A 9,247-nucleotide genomic window follows, 5' to 3' on the forward strand; every position below is an offset into this window, starting at 1 on the left:
AACCACAAGTGTGTGTCGATTGTGCGATTTGAAGCAGGAATCATTATGAAAGCCAGCGCCAGGGCTATTCCTGAATGTGTTCTAAAAATGAAATGTCACAATCGAGATGGCAGCTGGAATTCATCACCAGGCTCCCTGACAAAGAGCATGTAAACAATTTATCCATAATTAAAAGTGGGAAGCTCCAAAATGTCCGAAGCGTTCTTGTATAGGCGCTGGCAAGTATAAATGTGAAATGAAAAGGCCTCTAGCACTTTAAATGTAAACTCACCTTTGCCCTTATTTTTTATTTATTTTTGCAACAGAGCTGTTTTAGAATTCAATAGAATAGACTGCTTTCTGTATTTAAACACCATATATGAATACTATAGGACATTCATTGTTCAGAGAGATATGTAGAAAGATGAGTGCTTTGAGAGACACTAAATCTTCTTTTGCTAGTTCCCAAATCTCTCTAATGGTGCAAAATGGCAACTCAGCAGTAAACAACCAGTAACAATTCTGCACGATTTAGTGTTCTCTTACTAAAATGCAGAGGGATCAAATGATTCATAAATTTATGGTTTAAATCTTTTTATTGAGATTTCCCAACATACATGAAAATAACCATGTAGGTTTAGTCGTCATGCCCTTAACAGTGCTAAACATTTTACCTAAAAGGGTTACGCGATTCATAAGTTTAAAGACAAATCTTAATAGTTGTGATGTCAAAATATGCCGTTCACTGGCAGTTGTTGTCCCAAAGATGGAGAAACACGTGCTACACTTTTGGTGGGTTATTTGTGAAAACCCTCTCACTACATGACAGCAGTTGTGTCACTTCCTCTTTAAGCACGGCAGTGCTCCCTTGACCATTTTACAGTGACTGGATCTGTTGAAAGAACTATATACCCTCTGCTTTGTGTCATACAGCAGGAATGTTTGGGCTGAGTGGGACGCCTCAAGAGGTGGGTAGATGCACACAGGTGCTGGAGATCTGTGCTGCTTTGTTTTAACTTTAGCAAAGCTAATGGAGGGCATCTGAACTTCTGCTTGAATATTCCCTGTGTCAGTAGGGAAGAGGCCCACAAAACCTTTTATGGTGAAAAGATATTCCCTGGTCAAAAAAGCGTTTAGCAGGGTCCCTGTTTTCAGTCTCGGGAGAGGACAAGTGAGTATAAACTGACCACAAAGTGGAGGACAAACACACACAGGTCAATGTGATTCAGGCTGCTTTTCGAGCCACCAAAGACGCAAAGGGGGGCCATTAAGATGTACTGGCTCTGATCTGTCACTCACACTTGTGCCAAGGTATTTCTCTCCATTGAAAACCCCTGAGGATGCCGCAGCATGGAGTGGCTAATTTTGCGGCACCATATGTGGAAATTTTGCAGTACAACATTATGTTTTTTGCTGAGTTGTTGTGTCACTTTGTTGACCCATATCTGGTTGTCCTATCCCCAGAAACACTAAAGAGCTAGTCAATCCACTAATGTTTATGCTTGCCCCTCCTGCCCTCCCACCTTTTGTTGTGCTTGTTGCTTGTCCAACCAGTCCTCTGTTGTCCATGATGACCTTCCCACCATCTCTCCCTTTGTTGTTCAAGTTACCCCATCCCACTAATCCACTCTCCCCCTCCCTCCCCTGTCCGTGTTATCCCGTCCTCCACCCGCCATAACAAAATACAGACGCTGACGGCTGACACCTGTAACCACATCATTGTTGTTTATTTCTTCACATCGTACATTGTCTGTGTTGCCCCATACATGATAAAGATTACCACTACCCTGACTCCCCCCTCCCGGCATAATCCCTAAATCCTATCCTTCTACCTCGCCCCCTGCCCGAGGCCTAAAACCCTGCCCCCCCCACCAAAAACTATTCTGACCCCAGCCCCTCCACCTTGAGCCCTAAAACCATGCGCTGTCCTTAAAACTACCTTTTACCCTTCATCTGCCATGAGGCCTACTACGTATCTATTACCTATTACGTACCTATTCTTGTATCGTTTTATTGTTAAGCCTATTTATTGTTTTTTGTTTTGTAGTATCAAAATATTATGAATACTCGCTTTCTATCACTTACGATGTAATAAATTACTTTATTGTTTCTACTCAATAAAAAAAGATCTTGGATGGGTGGATGAAATATGGCTCACATATAAACATCTAAATAGAAAATCATGCTTGCATGTAGTTTGTCTGTGGCATCCAACTTGTAACAATTATTAAATGATCTTTGTAGAAATGATCCAATCTGCCTCTTTGCCTTGAAGCTGTGCTTCCTTTGGAGTGTGACTCGCACAAATAAAACTGCAAAAATGTTTAAAATAAAAATAGTGCATTCGATTTTGAGACCCCACACATATGAGGTCTCTACTACAGATGTAGAAGATTTACATGAATAGGACCAGTGTATCCCTTGTTGCAGTCAGTCTTGGTGTTTTTTTTTATTAGTGCACATTTAGAGTCTCAGTATAAAATGAATCCATAAGGCCTCAGGCTTACATATCCACCCTATTACGTTTCTCCTCATAGCATGTGGCAAAGCTAATTGAATCATCCTAACCGTTATAACACTAAATTATAATAACTAATCTGCCAGAAGGAACATCAGGCCTTAAGGGGCCCTTGGGGTAGTCACTCCTGGAGCCTTAACCAATCACTCAATATCATGAAACCTTTGCCCTCAGTGTCACCAACCAGCCTTTAATTGGCAGGTGAGAAGTCTGGTCTAGTTAGAAGCTTCCGAAATGTTGGTAATGAGCAGAGATGTGCCTTTCAAGGTTATCTAAAGAGATGTCCGACAATATGTGGATCTGCCTTTGAGCACACGAGCAAAGGGCTGAGAACTGCCCTGTTTTTTAAGGTTTAAACTGGGTGCCCTTTATGGCTCAGCAGAACTGCTTTGCGATGCAGAGCTGTGAACCTTTCTTCAAGTTCCTGACGCTCCTGGGGAACGAGCCTGGCAACCATTACACTGCTGTGCAACTTCTTCTACTCTTAGAGCTGAGATTTCCATGAAAGTCTTATAGTCTGAATTCAGCACCTGAGCATAATAGGACGGAATGTATGAAGCTCTGTGGTTATTACTGAATAAGCAGCTACCTATGTTATGCCATCTATTATTGTAATAACTGCACTTTCACAATTGCTTTATTAACCTTCCTGCTTTCTCAAATTTGCTTGAAAATGCACGATTTGTCTTCTTTTTTTTCAAAATTTTCTTGGGGGGGGTAATCCCCCCAAACCCCCCATTTGGGGGTCGGCCTCGCTCGCTACGCTCACTCGCTACGGTGCTGTATGCAAATCACTTTCCGCCCCACCACTTTTAAATCTCACCCACCGCCCCTGCCGCAGAGATGAGAAACTAGAGGATAAGGATCTGGAGGGAGCTCTGTCACAGCCTGCTGGCAGACGATCTTCAAGCAGGTTCACAAAGCGCATCTGAAGGGAGTAACCATACAAGTTCCGAAGGGGAAGAGAACTAAATATATTGGAGGGAGGGGCGGCACAGATTGTCCAATGTATGGGACTGTAACCACTATGATATATGTATACACTACTTCTATTTGCTTGCTTCGGATAGCACACCTGTGCTATGTTATCATGCAAAACTTGTAAACAATGTTCATTAAAAAAATTCCTAGCAATGTCTAGCCAATGATTCTTACCAAATCAATTAATCTACGGTGCTGAAAATAAAAATGTATTTGATATTGTGTCATGGAACTGATGCTCATATAAATCGCTCCAATGTCCTTAGGCTGATTTCCTGTTGTTTAAAGCTTAAACAAAATATATTTGTACATCTTTTAAGATTCTCCAAAGGCCTGAGTATGATAATTAAAGAGGACTCTTTATATAAAAACGTCCATATTACTTTTTACCATGGCTTTTCTGCCTTTGTTTAGTTTAAATCTCGACAATTAAGGCAGCTTTCAAAACACATTTTAAAGTGCTTTTGCTGTTTACTGTTGAAAGCACATACTGATCAGAGAAAAGTAATACTGGCTTTCGGTGATTTTCTTTATTTTCGTACCAGCCAGGACATTAAAATTCCACTAATACTGGCAAAATAACAAGACAGGTGGCATCCTTAGCCAGATCCGATGTTGTGGCCCTTGGGTCATTTTATTTCACATCGCCTGCTTGGCCAAAATATAGTGTTTCTACTTTTCACCAATGTTACTGGCTGTTAGCTTTAATATACCAAACAATTCTCTAAAAATGAGTCAAATGAGTCAAACTGAATGGTGTGTCATGAACGGTCATGATCAGGAAATATAGGCCACTTTTCTGGGAGTTCCCAGGCCTAATTGTGATCCCAATCCGACCGTGTTGATTGCTCAACTCTCTCTCTGTGATAATGGGAATCTCTCCCCTCTTGGATAGATAGGGCAGGTCGCAGCCAGTAATGGATTTTCTGCTTGCAGTCACAGTTGCCTTCTACTTTTGCAGCTAGCCAGATTCCTGCCTTGCCACCCAATACTTCCCTTGCAGCCGGCTTAACACCCACCCATACACCACCCATTTTCCAGCCATCTACTCGGCGTTGTTACCAGCCGCAACTGTATATCACAATGTGTATGTGTCATTAATTTATCAGCATGCGGGTCAAGGGCCCCGAACATCACAGTGCCCACTGGTATGAATAGAGCCACAAAAGGATTAGTGGTGATTTAGTAAAGTGAAATTTGAAATGTGGACATGTGAGTATTGCCCCTCTTCTCATTTCTTACATGAAAACACACAGACCTAGACTTCTGGTTCTACCTCCCACTGAAACTCCCAGGATGAATAACCTTATACAGGATGTTGATTCTTCGTAGGTTCTTACGTGTGCTACAGAATTACCCATTCACACTCCCGCCCTCTTTTTCAGACTCGCAGTCCGTGTCCTCAAGGTTTTACTGGGCAGATAAGACATCCAGAGTCTCCTATGCTAAATGCGCAGCACCTCAGTATTAGAGTGGCCTTGGTGCACCTGACCTCTGCCTCTACTATTTGGAGGCACACATGATACCCATCAATGACTGGTTTTTCGGAGACTGTCGAGACTAGCTAGTGCTAGATATTTAAGAAAATGTTGAAAAATATTCCTGTTCCCTTGCCATCCATATAAGAGGTTGCCGTTTCTAATTTGCTCAGTGCAACCCCAAATGATTGTATTTTCCTCCACATTCCTAGAGGCCAGAAGGCATTGTGCGCCTTAGAAGGATAACTAGTGTAACACAAAGAGGTTGGGTGGGCCAAGGGAGGATAGCAGTTGTATGTTTGTTTTTGGTATTTGTATTGTGCCAACAAGGCCCATGTCATGTTAAAAGGTGTAGATATAGCCAACATGTGATAGGAGGGTTAGCATGGTACTGAGAGCAAAAGTGGACTGTTAATGTTTTTTGTTGTTGTGTTCTTTAAAGAGGTGCATCTTCATCTCTTTCCTAAATTGGAGCAAGATTGGAGCATTCCTGGTGGATACAGGGATGTTATTCCGGATCCTGGGTCCATGGATTGAGAGGGGCTATTGCCTTGTTTTTCTTTTCTACACTTCTTCTTCCAGCACGTTCTACCTGGGCCACAGAGAGATGAGCTTGCTCAAAAAACTTTCCATGACCACCTTGTGTCACATTTATTCTCATGGTCCTCTGAACTGCAGGTAATGTGGTGACCAACCTTTATGTACAGACATTGTGAACCCAGTTCTAGTTTAGTAGCATTTTTTGAAACACCGTGCTGTACAAAACTCTGTGCTCTGTTGAAAAATAGTTTTCAGTAAGAACACAAAAGTTTGTGGCTCCAGTGCTGCATGAAGCCGTTCCTCTAGGCTATCAAGCTTTCTGACAAAAACATTGACGGAAAAGAGGAGGTGGACTAGCTGTTATATTCAAGCAAACAATACATTTCCCTAAAGCTGATGATGTTTCCATACCGGATTGTGAGGCCCTCTTCGCCAGATGAAAACCTACACCAACGTCCTCCTGTAACTTCCTTCTCCTTTACAGACATCCACCTAGAAATGTAACATTCCCAGACACATTTCTGGACACAATTTCAAACCTAATCCAACCTATACATTTTGGGTGACCTCAACATTTGGTTTAACAAACCCAATATGCCCTGTCCAAAAACCATCATCAATGGCCTTGACACACTGAAACTACATCAAATCGTCCAATAACCCACACAAATCACTGGACACAACCTAGATGTCATTTTTACAAATCCAGAACTAGTTACCTTTCAAACGATTACTCCAGTCACATGGTCAGACCACCATTTTTTAGCTTTCCAACATGAAACACCACGAAGCAACACACCACCTTACATGCATCCACCTAATTGCCTGTGGAATGGACTCAATTTTGGATACTTAGAATCACAACTAACATCCAACACAGATTTAGACACAATAACTTCCTTTCAAAATTATGATTGGCTACAGGAAGCTTTTGATATCCTAAATATCATTCAGAACAACAAAATAGGAGAAAAGAAAATGGGCACCTTGTAGAAATACAGAACTAAAAGAGATAAAACAGCTAATTAGAAAGCAGCAACTCACCTGGCACAAAACAAAGAGCAATCAAGACAAACTTCACCAACATAAACTTAAAAGATTATACAAGTCAGCTATCAAGAAAGCTAAAAAAAAGGTAAAATTCAGATAGAATTCACAATGCTAAATGTGCAAATATATAATTTTGCAACATTTTCACAGAATTTCATAAACTTAGATGCATAGTAAAATCATTACTCAAGAATTCACAGACAAACTGGCAAATCAACCAAAGCAGACAAGTTGAAGTTCTATTAAAACAAAGGAAAACCACCAGCGCCAACCCATTTTCAAAAATACCCTCCAAGAGTAGGCTAACCCAACCTTTCCATTCCTTCAAACAAATATCACAAATTGACTTTATGGATCTGGTAAAAGCAAGCAGGCCTGCCGATAGCCCTTTTGGCCCTTGTCCACCACAAATATTCAAGAACATTCTTCTAACTACCTCTGCTGCCACGCCAGTAAGAATAATCACCAATAATTCCTTAAAGGCATACATAGACCCATTATTAAATAAAACTAACCTGGGCCCGGTTGACCGCCGACAATCTTGAACCTCTCAGCTGCCTTCGACACAGTTGAACACAACACTTTAATCCAAAGACTCTACAAAGCCCTTGACTGGATCACATCCTACCTTCAAAACAGAACAAATGTCATCAATTCGTCACCTTTCTCTTCCAAACCGTACTTCACAAAAGAAGTGCTTCCTCATGGCCCTTTCATCTCACCCTTGCTTTTCAACATCTACATTAAGTCATTACCCGCAGCCATCAATGAATTTCAGCTCATATGCTATAACTATGCAGATGACACACAAATACTCCTTAAACTGGAAAACCCAAAAGACATTGGAAATTCATAAATCTTCAGTTGCCTCAGAGCCGTTGATCAGTGGATAACATGGAGCCATCTGAAATTGAATGCTTCCGAAACGAAAATACTCATATGTTGCGATTGAAAAAATAATGACCCACTTTGCCCCTGGGCTGACGATTTGGCACCACATCCTAAAATATCTAAGGAAGTAAGAAACCTTAGAATTACCATGGACTCCAAGTGATCAATAAATGCCCAAGTTGACAAATTAGCAAGATCAAGGTTCATTACTATGAAAACTGCAACGCATCTTCCCCCACCTGGGATATCCACACAAGGTCTAAGCCACTATCTCTCTCGTACTGTCTAAACTTGATTACATCAATGTCCTCTACCACGGATCATCTTTAATATGAAAAGACTACAACTGATTCAGAACTCTGCTTCCAGACAACTCCTACATAGAAAGCCACAATCCCACATCTCCCCTGCCTTGAGGGCCATGCATTGGTTACCGGTTGCCAGTAGATCCCTATTTATGCTGCTTTGTAACACCCACAAAGTAATACATGCAACAGGACTGCTTTTCTTCAGGAGTAAAATCAACAAATACATTCAATAAAGTAACTTCTTCTCCTGATTGGCACCTTGCCTCAAAATGCCACCATACAAGAAAAAATACATGGGTGGCACATCTTTCTCTGTTCAAGCAGCCAAACTATGGAATTCAGTAACCCGAAACATACGATCCACAGATAACTATCTTATCTTCAGAAGAAGTTGACTCTTTCCTACATAACCACCATACTCAAACATAAATGTACAGCATATCCCTGTGTATATAAACCACACATGCAATGCCCCCGATCTGGTGGGAGACTCACGCTTTTCAAGTAAAAAACAACTTTATTTTTGGCTGGCTCCCACCTGAAATAGTGTGCGTTTCAATAGAAGTCAATGGTGGAAAATATATTCTCCCGATTCTTTTTTTTTATATATTCTCCCACTTTCCCATTCTAAAATGTTGGAATGTATGTAAACATTTAATTTTATTATATGTATATATCTTGATTTGTGTATTTCTTGATATAAATATGTATATGTACTTATGTATCTATATATGTATTACTTTACTCCTACTATTTAAAAAACTTTTACAATCTTCAAGTCGAGTTTGAGCTATATAAAAACTGCAAAATGAATTAAATAAGAATAATCCTATTGAGTACAGCGACAACTGTGTTTCCCGCGCAGTACTGGGAAAATATATTTTCTTGAGGTGGATGTTTTCAAATGCAGCATTTCCCCGAATGGGGCTTGGGGGTGGCCAACAGCTGGGAGGCTTGCCCCCACCAGGTTTTTGGGGGGACAGGTGGGTTTGCAGAAAAGGGGTTTGGGGGGTTGGGGGAAGCAAGTCCCAGGGAGACAGGGAGGGATAAGGAGCATGTTTGGGTAGGGGGGATCCCGATAAAGGGGGGTGGAGCGCCTGAGGCCCACAGGGGGGGTTTAACCCATAAGTATTGGTGGGGTATAGTCGGGGAGGGCTCGGCCTCAGTAGGGCACAGGCCATGAGAATAGACTTTGGGTGGGGGAAGATGGTGAACAGGCGCACAGGGGGAGACGTAGAAAGGGGTGGGACCATTTACCCCGGATTGCCGGACCTTACGTTAGAATTACGCAGCAGCAGGTGCAGGAGGTAACAGTCTCGGGTAAGTTGCATGCGACTCCACATGACCGAGAGGAAGAGATGGCAATGTCAGAAGCGGACAGCTGGATCATCGTGTGAAGCGCAGAACGTAATAAAACGGCAAGCAGAGGAGTGAGGAAAGAAGGATTTGGAGAAGGGAGACGTGGGGTTGCACTACAAAGAACTTAGGACGAAAGAGGGTGC

Source organism: Lissotriton helveticus, chromosome 8 (genome assembly GCF_964261635.1).
Source record: "Lissotriton helveticus chromosome 8, aLisHel1.1, whole genome shotgun sequence".
NCBI lineage: Eukaryota > Metazoa > Chordata > Amphibia > Caudata > Salamandridae > Lissotriton > Lissotriton helveticus.